The following is a 12,595-nucleotide window of genomic DNA, read 5'->3' on the forward strand; positions in this document are numbered from 1 at the left end:
ACCCTCACATGAAAGAACACACAACATCACTTCCGGTGTGATGGCGGTGCGGTGGAGCTTTAGGTGACGTGTGGAGACAGAAAACTGACAAGGAACTCAGACCATTGAGTACGCGTCACTTGAAAAAACCTGAAGAATCTGGTTTATCGTGTCAGCCGACAGCAGAAAATGAAAAGTAGTGTGGCACACATGAAATCCTCTGGTCACGACAGAAGGGAGAGCCACAATTCATACCACCGGAGGAGCTCCTCCCCAGAAGACAGATATACAGAACAAGACCGGTCCCCCCGGGATAGAGACTATTCTGATTACAGCCGGTCAGACTATGAGCGATGCAGAAGAGGATACTCTTACGATGACAGCATGGAATCACGAAGCAGGGACCGAGAGAAACGCAGAGAGAGAGAAAGAGACGCAGACCATCGGAAACGGTCCCGGAAATCCCCGTCTCCGGAAAGGAGGAGCCCAGACCGAGGAGTGAGCCAGAGTTCTACTCAGGAAGAACCCACATCGAAGAAGAAGAAGAAGGATGAGCAGGACCCGCTGCTCACCCGCACCGGGGGAGCGTATATTCCTCCTGCAAAGCTCAGGATGATGCAGGAGCAGATTACGGAAAAAAACAGCTTAGCATACCAGAGGATGAGCTGGGAGGCTCTGAAGAAATCCATCAATGGTCTCATCAACAAGGTCAACATCTCGAATATAAGCATCATTATCCAAGAGCTCCTTCAAGAGAACATCGTCAGAGGGAGAGGACTGCTGTCCAGATCTGTTCTGCAAGCACAGAGCGCTTCTCCCATCTTCACTCACCTTTATGCAGCTTTGGTGGCGATAATCAACTCAAAGTTCCCACAGATTGGAGAACTGATCCTCAAGAGACTAATTATTAATTTTCGAAAAGGATACCGAAGGAACGATAAGCAACTTTGCCTGACTGCTTCAAAATTTGTGGCACATCTAACTAACCAAAATGTGGCACATGAGGTTCTGTGCCTGGAGATGCTCACTTTGCTGCTAGAGAGACCAACAGATGACAGTGTTGAAGTAGCTATCGGCTTCCTCAAGGAGTGTGGTCTCAAATTAACCCAGGTGTCACCAAGGGGAATCAATGCAATCTTTGAACGCCTGCGAAACATTGTGCATGAGTCCGAGATTGACAAAAGAGTCCAGTACATGATTGAAGTGATGTTTGCTGTACGGAAGGATGGATTCAAGGACTACCCTGTTATTCTGGAAGGACTTGACTTAGTGGAAGAGGATGATCAGTTTACACACATGCTCCCCTTGGAGGATGACTACAATCCAGAAGATGTTCTTAATGTTTTCAAGATGGATCCTAATTTTATGGAGAATGAAGAGAAGTACAAGGTTATTAAAAAAGAAATCCTTGATGAAGGAGACAGTGACTCAAACACAGACCAGGAAGCAGGAAGTAGTGAAGATGAGGAGGAGGAGGAAGACGAGGAGGAAGGAGAAGAGGAGGAAGGAGGACAAAAAGTAACTATCCATGATAAAACAGAAATCAACCTAGTCTCGTTTCGCCGTACAATATATCTTGCTATTCAGTCAAGTTTAGATTTTGAAGAATGTGCACACAAGTTGCTGAAAATGGAGTTTGCTGAGAGCCAAACAAAAGAACTCTGCAACATGATACTTGATTGCTGTGCCCAACAAAGAACCTATGAAAAATTTTTTGGCCTGTTAGCTGGGCGGTTTTGTATGCTGAAAAAAGAGTACATGGAATCATTTGAAAGTATATTCAAGGAACAGTACGACACCATCCACCGCCTAGAGACAAACAAATTGAGAAATGTTGCTAAGATGTTCGCTCACCTTTTATACACAGACTCACTTCCGTGGAGTGTTCTCGAGTGTATAAAGCTGAGTGAAGAGACGACGACATCATCCAGTAGGATTTTTGTCAAGATCTTCTTCCAGGAGCTGTGTGAATACATGGGTCTTCCTAAACTGAATGCGAGGTTAAAGGATGAAACTCTTCAACTGTTCTTTGAAGGACTGTTACCCCGAGACAACCCACGCAACACCCGGTTTGCCATCAACTTCTTCACTTCCATAGGTCTCGGAGGATTGACAGATGAACTTCGAGAACATCTGAAAAATACGCCCAAGGTCATCGTAGCCCAGAAAGCAGACGCTGAGCAGAAGAAACCGGTCCTGACATCTTCATCTTCAGAGTCTTCCTCGGGGTCTGATTCCTCTGACTCAGATTCTGACAGCAGCGAGAGCAGCTCAGAGTCCTCCAGTGAAGCGAGCAACTCCTCCTCCTCCAGCAGTCAGAGCTCTGCCTCAGCTAAAGGTACAAGAAAGAAAAGACAAGGAAAGGCCAGAGGTGAAGAAGTAGATAAGTTAGCCAGGAGCCACCAGGCACGTGACAGGCGGCGAGAAGGAGGCAGAGATGACCAAAGGCATCAGGAAGGGAGGACTGAGAGAGCAAGGTCTGAAAGACACAGAGCTCAGAACTCACGAGATGCAGACTGGCGAGATCCCCCAGCAAAGCACATGGAGGACAGAAGTCATGAGAATAGTTACAGCAGAGTTGGCAATGGCCGAGAACAAGGCTCGCACAGAGAGCCAGAAGACAGGCATGCCGAGCCAAAGAAGAAGCGGCGAGAGAGAAGAGATACTTTTTCTGAAAATGAGAAGCAAAGAACCCGAAATCAGGACAGTGATAATGTTAGAAGAAAAGATCGCTCCAAGTCAAGAGAGAGGAGTAGGAAGCCTTCTGGTCATAAAGGAGATGATGACGACAGGTATCAGAACGGTGCTGAGAGATGCTGGGAAAAACCTAGCAGATACGCTGAACATTCTAGAGAATCAAAGAGAAGTCAGGACCGGAGGAGAGAAAAGTCTCCAACAAAACACAAATAACTCTAATGACAACTGGACTCGCCTTACATTCAGTCCAATGTCCTTTTTACATTGATGGATTTTATAGAGAACTCTGTATAAAGTACCTGTTTGTAAATTGTAAAGATTTTTTTGACATGTTTTATACTTGATATATCTCAAGGTTCTTTGTGTAAAATCATAAAGAAAAGGGACTCAACAAAGGGGTAAATCTTATGTTTTGTGAATAAAAGGAACAAATGTTCATTGAATCATTAAAAAAAAAAAGAACACACAACACAATAATCTTAGATCCAATTGGTAAGATAGAATTGCCCACTCAAACATGCAAAGCCCGGTACCATCCATCCCTTGAGAACATTAACAACAACCTGTAAATACACAGAGCAGAATCTTAACATCACCTGCCATGGCTTCTCACCTCTCTCAGTCTCCCCTTCTTCTCTAGTAAGAACTAATAACAAAAGGATGGAGAGATGGTTAGGACCTGGGTGTTAGATGCCAAGTGGCTGACATAAGCATTGTAACCGGTTCACCTGGGACTTTCAGGACCTCAGTAGCAGCCCATTACCAAACTGTCACACTGGGTTAAAGGCCCATGGAAAAGAAAAGATTAATCCTGACCTTGGCCACAGCCAAAGCCTGAATTCTAAATTTTGACTGGCAAAACAAAGTTCTTCACAGTTTGTTGTAGATTCTTTTTGAAACCATTTAGGGGCTTCCCTGCACCCCAACCTGGGGAATTTGGATCACAGGGGAAGGAACTGGCTGCTGAGGGGATAGGATCAAAGGCACTGTCCATGTAGACAGACTCTTCTCTTAGAATAAGGCCAGCGGATAAGGGGAGGGAGGCAGGCTCTCTCAAAGAAAGTTCTCTTAATGCACTCTTTTTGTTGTCAAAGCATCAGCCCTGGCCAACCGACCCTTTACCTTGAAACTCTTTTCCAGCTGGCTCAGGCCCCTGCCCATGCACAGCCTGCAACTTGCTTGCCCATCAGCCCCACACTTCCCTACTCTGCGCTGTCCCTTCCTTAGAAGCTGTGAATGTTTAAGCAACAGGAGAATTTTTCTTCAGGATCTAAGATAAAGCTTTTAGGTTCTGATAATGCCTGCTTCAGAGAGGGTCACTCGCTAACCTGGAGTCCTTCATACACAACTGTTAACAGCAGCTAGACTGGACAAGTGGAGCAAAGGGAGGAGAATCTCTCCTTGGTAAGGAGGCTCAAGAGAGAAAGATAAAACTCCCTGGCAGAAAACCATTTTTCTCAAGCAAATTATTTTTAACTTCTAAGTTAAGCACCAAGAGAACAAAGTAAAACTCTTTGACGAATGAAGTAAATAGTTCCGTGATTAAGTTTCCAGTTATAAAGATCAGAGGAGGAGAAAGGCCAATACTGAAGGGGCTGCATCCCATTGCCTGGACCAGGGGGAGGTCTATAAGCCCGCAAGGGAAAAACAAGAATCTGGCCAGTAGAGGAGTCAGGGGTGAGTGCTAGCCAACTTTGCATCCCCTGGGCCGGACCTCCAGAGGGGCAGAGGATTCAGGAGGTTGGACAGCTTAAGTGCACAAAGGCGAGGCTACTTTTGAGTCAGGCTCTGTGGGGTCCAAGCCCTGCAGCTTCGGGTACCTGTAGCCGAAAACCCACTCCCCGCTTCTTCTTCCTGTGGAGCAGAGGTCATAAGGCTGCTGGGGAGGAAATGGGGCATAAATACGGGGGAGGAGCTGGCCATTCAGGAGGCTCCCCCACCTCAGGATAGATCTTAGGAGGAGCAGAGGGTACTGAGGATTTTGAACCGGGTTTGCCAGACCTAGATGTAAGGTTTCTGGTCCAGGTGTGCTCCCATTTTTTCCTGAAAAACAATAGCTTTAACAAAGAATCATAGTCAGGTCAAAAGTGCCCCCAGGGGGCCAGCCGACACAGAAAGTTGGCCACTCAGAGGTGCACAAAGTCTGCCACTTTCCCTTCTTAACTTCAACTGCCATATTATGTGCTCTGTCCCTAACTTGTCCAATAATGTAACATCAGGCTTACGGGAGTCATTACTGTCTGTCCTATCATCACAAAAAAACACTAAACAAACAAACAACAGACAACACAAAGAAACCACAATAGCCAGACAACAACTGCTGTGCCTAGTCCACAGGCACCAGCCAAAAGCAGTTTCAGATGAAGAGGTCTTTGAAGTTTCTCTTCCAAGAGGAACACAGAACCTCTTCTACCCAATAGGAGACCACCAGGCGTCCCTGGCTCTCCTGTTGCCCTGAAGCATCCCTCAGGGTGCATGTTGTGGTCCTCCCGACACGTCTGTTGACCACAGCTTCTGAGCTTTACAGCTCCGAAAGCGGCGGCGAAACCAAAGCACTTTTCAGATACTAACCAGAACCAGAACAGAGATACAGACAGCGGCCGCACACTCAGACACAATTGGGGACCCCCTTACCTCCAAGAAGGTCTTTGAAGTTGTGGGTGGTTGCGAGATCCCGGACGAGCCCCTAAATGAAAGACCATGGGGTGGGGAAGACCCCCACTCAAATCTCGAGACGACGCAACCCCCCAAGAACTCATGAGAAACGAGTCTTGATGTAATAAACAAGAGGGATATTTGAGGAACTAGAGCTCTGGGAACAACACATATCTTACACAGGAGACAGAGGAGTCAACCCTAAGCCCTATTAGGGGAAGGTATTTATAGGGAAAATTACATAGGTAGTTGGCAACAGTCACAGAGAGCAATTTCATTGGTTTGTAACTTGGGCTGAGTTCAACTCTAGGCCACCCTGCTTCTGGGGCAAGTTGACCCTAATTCTCTTTTTTCTCAGGACTGTTGAGTCAGGCCTTATGGAAGCCAGATGATTTGGGATGGCTATAGACAGGCTAAATCCCCAAAACATGTTATGTGAGGTGCTTCAGTGTGAGGTGCACTTGTCCTCACAGCAGGGTCAGTGGGGGATAGTTTAAAATCTTTATTCTTTCAGAATCATGGCAGTGATCAAAGAGCTAGTACAAATGGATCTCTACCTGTTGCAGGGCCTCGAAGAGAAGGTGACAGACAAAGATGTGAAGAAGGCCTACAGACAAAAAGCACTCTCCTGCCACCCAGATAAAAATCTAGATAACCCCAGAGCAGCTGAACTCTTCCACGAGCTGTCCCAGGCCTTGGAGGTACTGACTGATGCTGCAGCCAGGGCTGCCTATGACAAGGAGAGGAAAGCCAGGAAGCAGGCTGCAGAGAGGACCCAGAGACTTGACGAGAACAGGAAGAAACTGAAGCTCGACCTGGAGGCCAGGGAGTGGGAGACCCAGGCCCAGGGTACTGAGGAAGAGGAGGAGAGCAGGAACACCACCACACTAGAGCAGGAGATGGCTCGATTACGAGAAGAGGGTTCCCGTCAGTTGGAAGAGCAGCAATGGCTGATCCAGGAGCAGATCCGCCAGGACCGAGAACAGAGGCTGAGAGGAAGAACAGAAAATAGAGAAGGCAAAAGAAACCCCAAACTAAAGCTTAAGTGGACGTGCAAGAAGGAGGATGAGTCCCAAGGGGGCTACTCCAGAGACCTCCTCCTGAGGCTTTTATATAAGTATGGGGAGGTTCTCAACTTGGTCGTTTCCGGAAGGAAGCCAGGCAATGTCATAGTGGAGATTGCAACTGTCAGAGCTGCGGAGTTGGCCGTCAGAAATGAAGTGGGCCTGGCTGACAACCCTCTGAAGGTTTCCTGGTTGGAGGGACAGCCCCAGGGCACGGTGGACCCCAGTCCCCCAGGACTGTCGAAGGGCTCAGTGTTGTCAGAAAGGGAATATAAGAGTCTGGTCATGATGGGCATGCGTCAGGCCACTGAGTGACGGCAGCTGATGGCGCAGATGCAGCAGGAAGATGAGGTGCGGCCCACGTAGCCCGACTTCAGCCTTCCTACCCCACACCGTTTTCTGAGTCATCACCAATAAACTTTTTAAAAAACAAACAAAAAGAAAACCAAATATGTATAATATGTAATGGATAATTTCTAAATCTGATGGCCTGTTGCATTTGAATAAAGTTAATTCGTTGTTATCAGGGACAAATGCAACAGTCCCTATAGGCAAAATAACCCTGCATTCAACGAATCAGTAATTACGTTAAGAGGTTCAGGATATTCCAATACCATAAGGATAGCATGCAATTCTGACTTCTGAATTGATGTGGACTTTTGACCACCATGCTTATTTTATCTGACTTACATCCTGCCATACCCATCTTGTTTACATCAGAATAAAAAGTTAGCACAGAACACAACATCTTGCTCTCCTCTTGACCCTGCGCAAGCGCAGTACAGCGGGAAGCCTCTGAAAATGTATCCAACATGGCGTCGGAGCAGAAGACGAAGTTATCCACAAACCTGCTGCGCATGAAGTTCATGCAGAGGGGCCTGGACTCGGAAAACCAGAAACAGCTAGAAGAGGAGGAACGGAAGACGATCAGGGATGAGACCTGGTACCTGGATTTGCCGGAGTTGAAGGAGAAGGAGAGCTTCATCATAGAAGAGCAGAGCTTCTCCCTGTGTGAAGACCTTCTCTATGGAAGGATGCCATTCAGAGGCTTTAATCCTGAAGTTGAGAAGTTCATGCTTCAGATGAATTCCAGGAACAGAGTGGCGGCGGCAGAAGAGGAGGAGACTGTAGAGGCTGACGTGTCGGAGGAAGAAATGGCAAGAAGATATGAGACTTTGGAGGGAACAATTGGGAAAATGTTTGCCAAGAATAGGGACTGAGCCAATGATGAAGAAGATGAAAATGGAAATATAGAAGCCATGAAAATTTAGATGTTCTTAAAGCCCGAAGACTAATATGGACGCCTCTGATGCAGTGGATGCTGTGAGAACAGCATGGTCTGAACTCACCCTCCTGTCCTCGGTACTGGTCCCTTCTAAGGGATGCCTAGGGTTGGAAATGTGCTGTTCTTGAGACAGAAGGAGGATAGACGTTCTACATCCTTTTGACGGCATTCGGGGCTTCACATATGTGGGTACACGCCGCTCCCTTGACTTTTGGCCTGATTCTGTGTGAGTATACACACAGACAGGGCACACACCGACACCTGCTCTCAGTTACTCTCCAGGAATGAGGATTGGAGACTAATTCTTGCCTTGGTTTTAATGCCCTTACGTTTATATTTTACTTTTTGAATCATGTCAAGCCAATTCATTTGCTTTGGATTTCAGTATTTGAGAACTTTGAGAAGTGATTGACCAGGAACAGACATGGCTCTCCAGCCCAGAGTATCTGCATGCTCTTAGGTCTTTATGTATAGAATTGTGGGGTTTATGTATTTTAAACAGTCATCTGGGTCATTTTTTAATGTTCCATAATAAATGTGTCTCATATAAAAAAGTCGATACCTCTGGAGTTGTTACTACTTCCTAACAATTATGGTAATGATGGAAAATAGTTGATTTTTAAAATGCTTCAAAATCTGGCATTTCCACCAGTCACCAGGTCAGCTCACTGTCAGGAATAGCATCAGTAGCAGGCACGTGCTATAGAGACACTGGGAAGGATGCATGCGTTTCTGCAGGCCTAAGACAATCTTGTGGGAGTGCACTCACTCACACATCACCCTTTTGTGCCTGTGCTGCCCCCTGCTCTTCCCAGCCCCTTGTCTCCCTGAGGCATTTGGGCACCTGGTAGTGAAAGCACGGGGAGCAGGGCAGGGTTGCACTTTCCCTTCCAGTCTATTTCTTTCCCCCTTTTCATCATGGGTACATTCCCAGTCTCATTCACCGAGCCTGAACATTGTTCTCTGCTTGGCTCTTCTTTCCAAGCATTTCAAATTCTAGTCACAAACTCTACGTGCATAGTCAAGTCTGTCATCTTTTCTAGCAGAAGAGAATTGAGTGAACTTTGAGTTTTCAGCTTTCACTCCAAACTTCCAGAATAGTTTATGAACATACAGAGCAAAATCAAAAATCTCCTCCAGTTACACAGTAGGATAGCACCCAGCAACACTACCTGCCATTTTATCCACTTCCTTCAGTAACATTGCTCACCCCTGAGAATCTACAGTTCCCTCTACCACATTAGGAGCAGAGTTACCCATTATGCCTAAGGCACTTTGGATGCCACCTGTAGGCATAAATGTTTAGAAACCTCCTCTTAAGCTCTCCTCTAGCCCACCACAGAGCAGATGCAGTGGCAGAGAAAAGTTATTAGGATGTGGGGAAGTGGACCTGCTCAGAAGTCTTTCTCTGGATTGAGCTCCATCTCCTTGGGCAGCTGTTCAATCCCAGAGCAAACACCAAATACAACTCAGCAGCCACATTCCAGTCCTCTAGGCAGGCAGAAAACAGAATCGAACCAGCAGCCACAGTCCAGTCCTGCCAGCAAGCAGACACCAGGCAGCTGTACCTAAATCCTGAAGAAACCACCAGGCTGGCCACCGACCTGAGGTCAGGCCACAGAGGTGACAAACTGCTGCTGGAACCTCACGAGCAGTTCTTGGGCAAGCTTCTCACCATGGCAGCTTTATCACAGGTTGAGCTCAACCACGCTATGTAAGGGGAACCAATACATGCGGTGTCCTTACTGAAGAATGGACAGGTGGAGCAAACCAAAGCTCAGTGCTCATCTCCCACAGTCTGTGGGGTCAGATTTATACTCCTTCATCATGAGCCCTTTTACCTGTCTGCTATATCCAAACATCCTTTCACCTGTGTCTGCTTCAGGAGAAGTCTATGGTGTGTTTCCTTAGCAAGACATCCTTTTACCTGTGTGCCTGAGCAAATCATTTGGCAAAATGACCTAGAAGTTTCCTCTTCATATCTCCCTGTTTCTTTAAGAATTGTCCCTTTTTTCCTATCATTAGTGATCTACACGCAATGGGAATTAATGTAAAAACCATCATATTTTCAGTAAAAGCCACATGTATAGAATAGATAAATACTTAACAAAACCTCATGGTTGTATCAATATACAGTATTTAAAGAACCACCTTACGTTCCTATCAATGTATGGTACTTCAGAACAATTTAAAATTTCCATCAAAATATAATGCAAACAAAAACTTAAATAGCTTTGCATATGTAATGGTAAGACAATTATCTGAAATTTCTAAGAACATAATTAAAAAATACATTAAATTTCTAATATATAATAATTCAAATAAAATGATTTTTAAATGTTTATCAATCCCTGGTCATAACCAATAATAACCTTTCATCCTAGATAACAATTATATCACATTAAATGACCAAACCTATACACCCCACATTAAGTGACTAGGGCGACGATCTTCATAAAACTGCTTCCTGCTAAATTGGGGTGAACCATTCCTGTATGGGCCCTAAGGGAGAAAAAAATGGTTAGTTTGGGAAAAGGTAGCTGTAGCATTGGTTGCCCAATCTGTCTTTCTAGTTTCTGTGCTAGCCCTTTTGAAGTTGATTTGCATGCACAGGTAGAAGAATCATTAACTGACACAGTCTGTGAATCACCTGGGGTTGGTGAAGACACTGTCTCAGCTCACAAGAGGTTTCTATTAGTCAGATCTAAACTGTAAAAGGTTCTGTTCGTACCCATAGTTTTCAATTCTGTATATACAGAAGCATAAACACATCCCCTGGATACTATTACTGGGTTCCCTTCCCATGTCAACACATCCTTGCATTGCTTGGCCTAGTTACTCAGGTTTCTCAATAACCTCTTCGAGGTGTTGTTCCATTTTCACCAACATTAAGAATATTGAGGGACAGACCCTGCAGACATCACCAACAGCCACCCTAGCCAGAAGCTCGGCGCCACCTCGGATCAGCATCAGCAAATGGCTGGATGATCCTCAGGGTCTGGTGCAGTCCTCACCTTGGGTCTGTCCAACAGTGACCCAGTGCTGTTTTCCGCAGGCATATCAAGAACCATGAGCAGCTTTACTAAGGAAAACTTTGGTTGCCATATCCTTGAGGAAGGCTTTACTGCCAAGGACATTCTACACCAAAAGAAAAAAAGAAAAAAAAGAAAGAACTCTTCCCTGACAATAAGGAAGCTTTCTATATATCACACCTCGAAGAGATTCTAAAGCAGCATCTAAGGTGGCTAAAAGCTCTTGCCTTGTGACTCCCTTCCACAGACAAGTGGAACGACAGCAGAGCTCTAGCTGCAAGTGGGAGAGGATTTGACTGTGCAAGCAAGAGTGGCATTCAGTTGGTGTAGAGGCTTGGGTGCCCCCAGAGAGCATTACCTATGCAAATCCTTGTAACCAAGTGTCTCAAGTCAAGTATGCCGCCAGTAATGGAGTCCACATTAGGACCTTGTCAGTGAAATTGAATTAATCAAAGTCATCACAGCACATCCAAAGGCAAAGTTGGTTTTACATATGGACGTTGACACTTCCAGAGCCTTTTGTCGCCTCAATGTCAAGTTTGTTGCCACACTTAAAACCAGCAGGCTTCTCATGGAACAGGCAAAAGACCATCAGCTTCCATGAGGGCAGTAGATGTACTGATCCTGAGACCTTCATGCAGGCAGCATCACACACCCGCTGTGTCTTTGACATGGAATGAGAAGTTGGTTTCAGCATGGATGTGCTTGAAATTGGTGGTGGCTCTCCTGGATCTGAAGATACAAAGCTTAAATTTGAAGGGAACACAGTGTAATCCACCCAGCTGTGGACGAGGACATGCCATCCGACTCTGGAGTGAGAACCATAGCTGAGCCGGGCAGATACTGTGTCTCCTCCGCTTTCACAGTTGCAGTCGACATCATTGCCCAGTGAAAGTGTGGAAGGAGCAGCCTGTTCTGATGATGAAGAGGAGTCAATGACCAAGCCTTCATGTATTCTGTGAATGGTGGAGAGTGTATGGATCATTTACCTGCATTCCTTATGATCATGCACATAGGAAGGCCTAGGGCAGAAGATTTACTCATCCAGCATCTGGGGAAAATCATGAAGGGTACCCAACTGGTCCCTACAGATCTGTATCCTTGGTGGTTGAATTGTTTGTTGGACTTTATAACCCAGATAACTAGTGGATCTCCCCTTTATTTTTTCTGGAGCAAGCTGTAATCCCAAGTATAGTAGAATCTTTTGTTTTACCATGTTCCCTAACCCATCTTTATCAGAATCAGCCAACAGAATGTCTTCCGTCAAATGGTAAATGAGAGATGGAGGGAATTGCTTACAAATAATTGTGAATGGTTGTTACACAAAAATATGACAAAGTTGGACTATTTAACATTCCCTTTGGACAAACTTTGCAGTTTTCTCTTTAGCGGATGACTATTATTCGAACTAGGTAGGGAGAATGCAAACCTTCCCCTGTCTTTCTCATGCAAGGGTATTTTGAAGAACAACCTTTCAAGCCAATTGTTACCATAAGCTATGACGTGGTAACAAAGATGTAAAGAAGTCCAGGCTATAAAGAACCTGTGCTCTGTTACCTGTATTAATCCTTCCCCAGGAGTAACTACCATGTCACCCTAATTCCCTCATTTGCTGTCCCTGGAACTGCAGGGCTACTATTTTGAGAACTCAATTGTTGTAAAACGACCCTTCCCGATATAAGCTTAAGTGTATGTCAGCCACATAAGGTCTCAATTTCTCTTTTTGCCCTTCTGGTTCTACACAGGCAATCAATTGGACACAATGCTATTTTAAAGAACAAACTCCCATAAATTGCATCAAAACCTGAGGTAGCCAATGTGGATTCCAAGACTTTTGGGAAAGTAACATCAGCTCCTGTATGTACCAACCCTTCTATGCACAC

General features: G+C 45.5%; 4 pseudogenes; all 4 read left to right on the top strand.

Moving 5' to 3' along the window:
- On the top strand, positions 28-3,135 carry Cwc22-ps1 (CWC22 spliceosome associated protein homolog, pseudogene 1; annotated as a pseudogene).
- LOC134479431 (dnaJ homolog subfamily C member 17-like) lies at positions 5,850-6,761 on the top strand (annotated as a pseudogene).
- Positions 6,762-7,207: 446 nt separating this feature from the next.
- LOC148005364 (M-phase phosphoprotein 6 pseudogene) lies at positions 7,208-7,690 on the top strand (annotated as a pseudogene).
- A 3,014-nt stretch (positions 7,691-10,704) lies between these two features.
- On the top strand, positions 10,705-11,972 carry LOC148005365 (ornithine decarboxylase pseudogene; annotated as a pseudogene).
- Positions 11,973-12,595: the final 623 nt, after the last annotated feature.

Source organism: Rattus norvegicus, chromosome 6 (genome assembly GCF_021556685.1).
Source record: "Rattus norvegicus strain SHRSP/BbbUtx chromosome 6, alternate assembly SHRSP_T2T, whole genome shotgun sequence".
Lineage (NCBI taxonomy): Eukaryota > Metazoa > Chordata > Mammalia > Rodentia > Muridae > Rattus > Rattus norvegicus.